Source organism: Astyanax mexicanus, chromosome 1, assembly GCF_023375975.1.
Source record: "Astyanax mexicanus isolate ESR-SI-001 chromosome 1, AstMex3_surface, whole genome shotgun sequence".
NCBI lineage: Eukaryota > Metazoa > Chordata > Actinopteri > Characiformes > Acestrorhamphidae > Astyanax > Astyanax mexicanus.
The window spans coordinates 95,036,175-95,047,500 of NC_064408.1; the positions used below are offsets into that span (position 1 = coordinate 95,036,175).

Genomic DNA, 11,326 nt, shown 5'->3' on the forward strand with positions numbered 1-11,326 from the left:
GCCATGCTGAGAGGGGAAGGGCGCGTCTTAAACCGAGCAGCCCGGCCCCCGCTCAGTACATTACTCTACCATACTACTAATATGTTTAATAAAGCATTAAAAACCTAAAATTCTTTTACTTAATAAAGCGTTCCCTTCGTTTAGAGGGGGCTAGATGCTTAATTTATGGGGACATATTATAAAACTGAATGAATTGAATTAAAAAATAGGTAACAATTAAAAGAAGAGGACAATTAATTAAATTGATGAAAACGATTTGTAAAAATAGATAACAATTTATTAAAATGAGAAAATATATTTTCAATGACGAGAAGGATTTATTAAGTTGATTTATTAAAATGAGAGAAGGGTTTTCAAAACTACAGAAAAAATTATAAATTGAGAGAACAACTTTTTACTACAAACAATTATAACATTTTAGGAACAATTTATTTAAATTGAGAGAACTTTTTTTTAATTAAAAGAATATATTTTTAAACTAAGGGAACAATTTCTTGAATTAAAAGAATAGTTTTTTTAAACCAAAGAAACATTGTTTTAATTGAGAGAATAGATTTTTAAACAAAGATAACAACTTTTGAAATGAGAGATGAAAGATTTTTAAACTAACGGAACAATTTATTGTATTAAAAGAATATTTTTTTTAACTAAAGAAACATTGTGTTCAATTGACAGAATAGATTTTTAAACAAAGATAATTTTTTAATTTAGAGAAAAGATTTTTAAACTAAGGGGAACAATTTATTTAATTGAGAGAATAGATTTTTAAACTCAAAGAAAACATTTAATTGAGAGAATATATTTATGGAGAGATTTAAAAGAAAAAAAGGGAACAATTAGTTAAACTGAGGGGTGCTTCTTTAATAAAGGGAATGATTTATTAAACAGAGTGAACGATTTAATAAACTAAGGGAATAAATTAAGACTCTAAACAAGACTCTATTCATACCTCCTGTCCGGAAGTGTAACTCCATCTTTAAACCACCACTAAAGGATCACTAGTTCTAACGTGAGACAAGTTATTAAATTACTGTTGTGTCATTTATGTTACTTCTGGATTTTAGCATAGTAAGAACAGTAAGATTATGAGCGACTTGTGAAATTGTGGTGGCCGGAGACTGGGTCAGAACATCTAAAAGCAGGTCTGGTGGGGGTGATCCCTGAATGCTGTTTGGAACCTAATAAAATTCTAGTGCAGTCTGGTGAGAGAAGCTCAAAGAGAGGGAGAAGTGTCGCAGATACAACCTAACGATTACCACTGCCACTGCCAGAGTTGTCATGTTTGCAGTTTTCCCGCCAAATTGGGCTTGTTTGAAAATACAGTCGCAGATGAAGGGTCAAGGGTGGCGGGGTGCGTTTTTTTTGACCGCGGCCGCCAAACAACAAAAAAGAGGTTGTTGTCTTGAATGTTACATGAACACCATGAGAAAAAGTCGACACTAAAATCAATCTTCCTTGGAAGATTAAAGAGGAGTGAGGAAAGTTTAGGAGCAGCGAAAAAAGTATTTTGTTGGATCTGGCAACCGGAGGACAGCGTGAAAAGGAAAGAAAGAAAGAAAGAAAGAAAGAAAGAAAGAAAGAAAGAAAGAAAGAACAATGTAACCAGAAATCACACGGCAATTTAAAAAAAAATGTTAAAGAGGAGAGGGGCTCAAGTGAGTAAAAGTCAGTTTCATTTTTGCTAATTATGTTCCTAATAAATGTTCTTGACTGGAATATAAAACTGTTATAAAAAAACTAATGTTACTATTTTATCAACGACTTTAAGGTAAATAGCAATACTGATAATAAATCCCTTATAAACAAAATACTAAGTCGTACACAGTTGTGTTGCCATTTGCTTCAAACGGTGACAGACATACATTTTGGGTTAGTTTAAGCTTTTGAAGGGCGGGTTTTAATCTGATATGGGGCTGAATATTTTTGTTGGATCTGGCAACCCTGCTCACTGCTACAGAGCCGAACCAAATGTAACATAAAAATGACAAACTTTGATTGACTAAAATTAAGTGCATTGTGTGACTGGTTGTCTGCACTGATAGTGCTGAGATTAATGTAGCACTGTGACTCACTACGTGACCAGTGTGTACAGTGAAGTCTTTTAGCAACATTCATCATGGCGGAAATCACGCTCCACGCTGCTGCGTCCCAAACGGAGTACTGCACACTACACACTTACTCTTTGTGTTCCTAGACCCGCTCTCCTGCTTACTCCGCGGTGGAGACTACACTGACAGTCTGTTCCAAAGTTCACACCTGTGGTTTTGTGTGCTTGAGTGTGTCCCATTCCTAAAACATGCAGCAGCCCTGTGTTCAAAATCACTCTATACACAGACGAAGTCCACAGATTTGGTATGTGGTTCTAACTAATGCTGCCTTTCTCTGAGGTTTCTGCTAATTACTGTGAACCTTGTTGGGTGGGATTTCTATTCAAGTGGTTTTGGTCATAAACACAAATAAAACGCAGGCAAAAATATAAGAAGCATCTGTAGTATGCATTGACTACTTCTTAGTTTTTTGATGTGGATAAATGTAAGCAAATATAAGTACACGAGAAAGCATGTGTTATACTAGTGCATTTAAAAAAAAAGTAGAATATTAATGGAAAGTCACTTTATTTTAGTAATTCAGTTCAAAATGTGAAACTCATATAAAGATTATTTTAAACATTTATTTATTTTATTTTTAACCAACAAATGGTACTTTTGGTGTCCTGAGAGAATATGTCCTGCTGGAAAATGAAATCCGCATCTCCATAAAAGTTGTGAGCAGAGGGAAGCATGAAGTGCAGTAAGATTTTGTGGGAAAACACTGTACTGACTTTGTACTTGATATAACACACTGGATCAACACCAGCAGATGATATGTCTCTCCAAACCATCACTGATTGTGGAAACTTCACACCAGACCTCAAGCAGCTTGGAGTGTGTCTCTCCACTTTTCCTCCAGACACTCATCCCTTGATTTCCAAATAAAATGCATAATTTACTGAAGGGCAGTGATGGTTTGGAGAAACATGTCATCTGCTTGTGTCGGTATATTATATACGGTATATCCGTATGCTGACAGCTTTTATGGAGATGCGGATTTTGTTTTCCAGCAGGACTTGGCACACTGCTCACAGTGCCAAATGTACCAATTGGTCTTATATAATATTTTAATTTTCAGATTTTTGGGATTTCATTGGCTGTAAGCCACAAGGGTTGTCTTTTAATGTTGAGAGACACAGAGCTAAATTGATTACTGCCATCTTGTGGCACAAATCTTACAGTATCCAGCAGACACTTGGAAGTTAAAGGCTGAAGACTACACATTGAGTTTAGGCAGAATTTAGCATTTTAACTGTAACAGGATGTTGCAGATGGGTGTTAAACTCTGGTGCTGGAGAGTCATGGCCTTGCAGAAATCAGTGTGTTCCCTCTTCTAAGATCATTTAATTAAAGGGCCCTACAAGGTGCAGTGTGTGCTGGAATAGTTGAGAGTTCTGTACATTCACAGTATATCATAGAGGAAATGGTGAACGTCATGTTCACCTAAAAAAAAAAAGCTATTTTAAGCTATTAACACTATGAACACTCAGTATAAGTACAACTCAAAGTATAAATGTAAGTACTCATATTATAAATGTATATACATCTCTGAAAAAAAAAAATAACAAACCACTGCAACATTATCAGTTTCTCTGAATTACTTTTTTCGAATTCATTTAGAAACCACAATACTAATATGTGTAATAGTCAGGAAGAGTTCAGAAATCAATAACTGGTGAAATAACCCTAATTTTAATCACATCTTTTTTTCTTGGCATGCTTTTAAATTGCTTTACTTTTAAGTTAGCTTATACCAATCTTGGTATAATTACAAATTCAAGCAGTTCAAGCCATATATACACATATACACACATTCAGTTTCAAATGTCTACCTCTTTAGCCTACAGCAGTATAGTGCAGCACTCTTAATTTATGGGCAGTATTTCCTAATACAATTCAAAAACAGTTTGTTCAATTCTAAAGAGAGGGTGGCACTTAGGACTATTTTCAGTGCATAAACCCACATTAACATTATAAATGAGCCTCTCTGTGGCCTAGAAAGGGTCGACCAGACAGGTCTTCATAATGCCTGTGAAAGCAAACAGAAAAAGATTCAGAAATAGAACATAAGCAGGCGAAACATCTTTTTAGCCGCATTCAGCCAGGTTATATTTGCCTTTGCATGGCCAGCTGCATATCTGGCTGTGTGATCAGTGCTGGTGTCAGCAATGTGCTTCCACAGTGTGTGTGTGTTTGTGTGTGTGTGTGTGTGTGTGTGTGTGTGTGTGTGTGTGTGTGTGTGTGTGTGTGTATGTGTGTGTGTGTGTCTCACTGGTCGACTTCACAACTTCTCTCTGCACACACTAAGTAACACATCTGCACAGTCACAGGAAGTGTTTATCACTTTTATCATTTTTTAAAAAAGAGATAAACTACATTTGTGTTCTAATTAGTTTCTATGTTGCTCAGGTTTTGTAGAATCAATAGAGTCCTTCAGGTTAAAAATGGACTTATTTAAGAATTCCTTTGTAAAGGCAAAGGTGTTATAGAATCATGTAGGAACCATATGGTCCCTTAATAATGGAAAATAACGGTTCTTTTCCTGGTTAAAGAGTTCTTGGATTAGTGGAAACTATTTGTAGATGGTTCTTATTAGCATCAAAAGATTTGTATGAGCCAAAGAACCATTTACAGTACTAAATAGTAGATCAGTCCAGATCATACCAGTGCACTGATTTATGCTGGATTTTACTTCAGAAACATTAGCTAGATGTAAAGCCTTACACTGCTCATGTCAGACTGTGACTACTGTACAAAAAAAAAACAAACAAGAATATCAAAAGATGGACTTCAGCCATGTGTGTGTTTGTGTGTGTAATTTGGAAAATAAAAAACTGGGCCTGACCAAAGCACCTCCCTGGAGAGTGTCTTCTGTTTATTGCTAATTAAAAATTACATATTAGGAAGTGCAGTATGGTTTTGCAAATGGAAAACAGAGTGGAGAATAGTCATTTTAGTACATTTCAATTATTTTCTGTTTCTTTGCCAGGGTTTTAGTCAATGTCTAACACTGACATCAAGTGGATGTAAGTGGAATAGCAGACCTGAGACATTATCAGAATATTGTGCCTTGTGGCCATTACAAGTATAAAAAAAAAATACTTAAGGAAAATTAGCATGCAATGAAAACGTGGATGATCTAGAGGTGCAACAAACGTTTTTAATTATTCATAGTGACATTGTTTATTTTAATTGCCATGATATTTGACCATTTTGCCTTGACAAGATGCAAGGTAATTATTATTATATTATTATAATAATAATAATAAAAATAATAATAATATATATATATATATATATATATATATATACACACACACAAATATATTATAGTAATAATAATATATTATAATATTATATAATATTATCATTATTAACAATGTTCTTCTTCATCATCTTATTATTATTATTATTATTATTATTATTATTATTATTATTATTATTATTATTATTAGATTATTAGTAGTAGTAGCCGTAATAGTAATATTAGGAGTAATATATAAGGCTATAAACTATATTTCTTACTAAAAAAATTATTTATATCTTCCATTAAAAAAAACATACGGGACTTTAGTGATGTTAAAGCGCGTGGCGTCACAATATATTTTTTAAGGCTATAAACTATTTGTATATGAATATTATAGTTATATCTCCTATAATAACAATAAATAATGTTCTTTTTATTATTATCACCGTTATTATTAATATATTTCTGGCGAAAAAAGCATACGGGTCTTTTAGCCGCGGGAGCGCGCACGGTGTATAAGATTCGATTTATTTGTTTTTATTTAAACTGTTTCTGAGCTTTACGGGCACAGCAGCAGTTTTTTCCGCTCCGGAGAGAGATTTGATCTACTACTACAGACTCACCGCCTGATTTATCCTTTGGATTGTTTAATTATCTACATTTTCTTTTAATTATTCTGTAATTGTTGTATTTTCTGTGTTGTTGTTGCTTTTTTGTTTGTTTTTTTGTTGTGTTTTTGTCTTTTTCAGGTAACCGGATCCGTTGTGAGGACCGACGCCCCGCGGTCGGATATGGACTTGCTGCGGACTTCCAGCGTCCATCCACCTGAGGTCAGTAAGCTCGAAATTTCCCGCGTTTTAGACCAAATTCACCATCGGGAACAAAACTGAATAAAACTGAATAAAAGTCAGAAATAAAGCTGGAGATGGATCAGTATGAATTAAAGTGAGTATCTGTTCTGCAGGCGGAGTCTGGTGCTCCAGAGGCTTCACCTCCTCACACTCCGCCTCTTTCTGTAAGTATCTATTAAACTGCTACACCTCTATCAGACCCAGTATAACCTCACTTTAACTCGTTCAGACTCGCTTATAGAATTCAGCTCAATTAATTAATATCAGAAGGACAGATTTACTGATATGGATGAATTATAAACCATTAAACCTAAACGGGTTGTTATTGGGTTGTGATAGTTCAGCTGCAGGGTCATAGCGGTTTATCTCAGTAACGAGTGTGCACTAAGTGGAGCTGACTAGTGTAACACATTATTTAGCATTTATTTTATTTAATAATGGTAGCAGACTGTGTAATTGTCCCTACTTGGGTTTATATAGGTTGGTTTATGTGCTCAAACATCATCAAATAAGCTCATAAAATATCTAATGGACTGTTCAAAACATCAGTGTTAGCAGGGTCATATCCAGCTTTGCATAAAATTACATTTTACATTGCAAATAATCTAAATTGAATTTACAGTTGTTACATTTAATAATAGACAGGCAGGTAGAAATACTTCAGACTGACTTGACATAAAAGGTTTTTACTTTGTCTTGTAATTTATTATTATTATTTTTATATTATTGTTTTATAACACATATTGTTAAATATATAGTAAACTAACTAAGTAAAGTATATTTATAGAGTACATTTAAAACAAAAAAATGGTTGGAATACAATTATCATTTGTGTCAATTGCAGGTGGATTCTGCGATGGACAGCTCAGACGACTGCAGCGTTCTGTCGCTAGGTGAAGTGCCGATCTCCTGGGTGGAACCGAATGCCTGTGTTAAGGAGGTGAGAAAAACACAATGAAAGATTAAATTACAGTGAAGCATCACTCTCACACAGCTGCATCCAAAACCACATACCACCTAAAGTACTAAAACATTACAGTCCCGTATATTGTATTAATTAGAGTCATACAGTATATATAAAATGGTAAAGTTGAGATGCCTACAGGTCTGTGTTCAGTATTATTTAAAACAACACACACCAGCTATATGTAAACTCTTGTATATGTTAATAATTTTTTGAGTGTTTGTATTAGAAAATGGTTAATATATATTTTTCTATGTTTCAATTACAGGTGGTTTCTGATCCGGAGATCAGCCCACAGCACGTCGACGTTCTCCTGCCGTTTTGCGTGAGTCTCTATCAGACTGTTATTGTTGAGCAACCTAAATTTGAAAAGATGATTAGTCCACATTGCAACATTATAGCACTATGGATTTATTTTTTCTTTTAGGTTGTGGCTGACTTCTAAATACATTTTAAAATACAATAAATACAAATAACCATTAAAATGTCTTGCATATTAACATTACGGCTTCTGCAGTGTCAGTATCAGAATTCAGATTAGTCTTTTTGCCACTGTTTGTTTAGAAGTGAATATTTGTATGGTTTCTCTTGAACAGTGCCAGGAAGCGCCGATTGCACACCTGCCCACCACCACCACCACCTACCTGGAGACATCCCAGCAGGACGACACTGGACTCCCCTCACCGACCCGCAGCAGATTTGGTAAACGCCTGACTAACACCTTTAGCAGCATGTTCAGTTGTTTCAGGTCACGTGACCGGGTTGTGGCGCTGGTCGGCGAGGCGGACACACTTCACTGGCTGGACATCAACAACCCAAAGCCTGTTTCTGAGCCAGTGCCTGCTGCAAAGGTAAGAGTGTGGAATAAATCCTGATTTCAAGTGTAGAGGAGGCATCTACAGTGTGCAGAAGCTCCTGTATTACACCATGTCTTATTTTATTCTGTTTTCTTGTAATCCTTTTCCTGCAGAGAGGATGTCTACAGCGCTTCCTGCGTCGCTTCAGGAGGACGTCTAGGAAGGGGTGAAAAGGCTGCCCATACAACATCTGGGAGCATACATACATACATACATACATACATACATACATACATTCATTCATTCATTCAGCATACATGCATACATACACAGATAGATACATATATAGGGAGATAAATACATACATACATACTTACAAAGGTGTCAGGCATTAGGTGTTAGAGGTTTGGGGCAAAGTGGGTCACATCTGTGTTTATTGAATTTTGGTTTAGAGGCAATGTGTTGAGGTCATGATATAGTTGACAGGTCTAGTCAGTAGTTATGCATTTAGAGGGATGAGGTTAGTTGGGGAAGGGCCCAGTCTGTAGACATAAACTGCCTGGTGCACATAATGTTGGGATAGTGGTATAGTTGGGTGTAGTGAGCTTGGAGGGGAGTGAGTCTGGGACGCCAGAATTCACTGCTGAGCCTTCTGGAGGTGTCGTAGGCCTAATTCAGCAAAACACTGAAGAAGGGAGGTGCCTACCTGATGACCCCTGTGAAGAGCTTGCAGCATAGTGATTAGTGATTTATTGTATGGGTAAAGGGAAGGTAAGATATTTGATGGTTGGGTTAAATGTTGCTGATTGGATCATAAACGGCCACAGCAACTTAGTTGTCAGCTGTAGGTGCTCGTCATTTTTGTGTAGTTAAAGTTAAATGAATGGGAGAGTAGAGTATACAGGAAAAGGACTGGACTGGGCCCTATGTATAACTCCAGTTGTTAGGTGCAGGATTATGTCATCCTCCTGTATTATAACAGACACAAACAAACAGAAATAGATAGATGCATTGTGTACAGTGTAGAGCAAGTGCAGGGTTCAAATATTAGTAGCGATTGGTTGTTGATTGGACGATTGTTGTTGGCAGGTGTAGGTAGTGAACTATAGGTGATATCTTATTTAGCGAGCTTGGAGGGGAGTGAGTCTGGGACGTCAGATTTCACTGCTGAGCCTTCCGGAGGGGTTGTAGGCTTAATTCAGAGAAACTCTGATGAAGGGAGGTGCCTACCTGATGACCCCTGTGAAGAGCTTGCTGCATAAAGGGTGATTAGTGTATGGGTAAAGATTAGATGTTTGATGAATATTACTGATCTGACCATAAACAACCAAAGTAACTTAGCTGATCAGTGCTAGCACAAAAATATAGATAGATAGATAGATAGATAGATAGATAGATAGATAGATAGATAGATAGATAGATAGATAGATAGATAAGATAGATAGACATATATATATATATATAGATATATAGATATATATAGATAAATTATAGATATGAAGATATAAATATATATAGATATATGATAGATAGATATAGATAAATATATATATGATAGATAGATAGATAGATAAATATATATGATAGATATAAAGATAGATATATAGATATATTAATAGATATAAAGATAGATAGATAGATAGATAGATAGACAGATAAAAACATAGATATATAAATAGATATAAAGATAGATAGATATATAGATAGATAAATAAATAGATAAATAGATAGATAGATAGATAGATATAGATAAATATAAAGATATATATATATATATAGATAGACAGATATATAGATAGATATATAGATAGATAGATAGATAGATAGATAGATATAAAGATAGATATATAAATAGATAGATAGATAGATAGATAGATAGATAGATAGATAGATAGATATAAAGATAGATATATAAATAGATAGATAGATATAAAGATAGATATATAAATAGATAGATAGATAGATAGATAGATAGATAGATAGATAGATAGATAGATATAAAGATAGATATATAAATAGATAGATAGATAGATAGATAGATAGATAGATAGATAGATAGATATAAAGATAGATATATAAATAGATATATATACACACATATATATAAATATAAATATATAGATATATAAATAGATATATTAATAGATATAAAGATATATATATATATATATATATATATATATATATATATATATATATATATATATATATAGATATAAAGATAGATATATAAATAGATAGATAGATAGATATAAAGATAGATATATAAATAGATAGATAGATAGATAGATAGATAGATATAGGGATAGATAGATATAAAGATAGATATATAAATAGATATATATACACACATATATATAAATATAAATATATAGATAGATATATAGATATATTAATAGATATAAAGATATATATATATATATATATAGATAGATATATAAATAGATAGATAGATAGATAGATAGATAGATAGATAGATAGATAGAAAGATAGATATATAAATAGATAGATAGATAGATATAAAGATAGATATATAGATAGATAGATAGATAGATAGATAGATAGATAGATAGATATATAAATAGATCTATATACACACATATATATAGATATAAATAGATAGATATATAGATATATAAATAGATACATATAAAGATAGATATATAAATAGATAGATAGATAGATAGATAGATAGATAGATAGATAGATATAAAGATAGATATATAGATAGATAGATAGATAGATAGATAGATAGATAGATAGATAGATAGATAGATAAATAGATAGATATAAAGATAGATAGATAAATAGATAGATAGATAGATAGATAGATAGATAGATAGATAGATAGATAGATAGATAGATAGATAGATATAGGGATAGATAGATAGATAGATATATAGAAAGATATAAAGATAGATATATAAATAGATAGATAGATGGATAGATATAAAGATAGATATATAAATAGATAGATAGATAGATAGATAGATAGATATATAAATAGATATATATACACACATATATAAATATATAGATAGATAGATATATAGATATATAAATAGATATATTAATAGATATAAAGATATATATATATATAGATACACATATAGATAGATAGATAGATTGTTAGTTATATATATTTATATATAGATATATATATATATATACACACATATATATGTATATATATATAGATAGATAGAAAGATAGATAAATATATAAATAGATAGATAGATACATATATAAATAGATGTATAGATAGACATATAGATATATATATATAGGTATATAGATATATAGAGATAGATGGACAGATAGATATATAGTTATATAGATCTATAGATAGATACATACATATATATACACACACATAT

The 11,326-nt window shown here is 32.7% G+C and overlaps 1 long non-coding RNA gene across 1 annotated transcript; it reads right to left on the minus strand.

The window, feature by feature from the left end:
- Positions 1–6,878: 6,878 nt before the first annotated feature.
- LOC111195513 (uncharacterized) lies at positions 6,879–7,919 on the minus strand. The gene is made up of 2 exons (XR_002651689.2): positions 7,797–7,919; positions 6,879–7,115 (listed from the first exon to the last, which is right to left on the minus strand). It is a non-coding gene; the product is annotated as an uncharacterized LOC111195513 (long non-coding RNA).
- Positions 7,920–11,326: the final 3,407 nt, after the last annotated feature.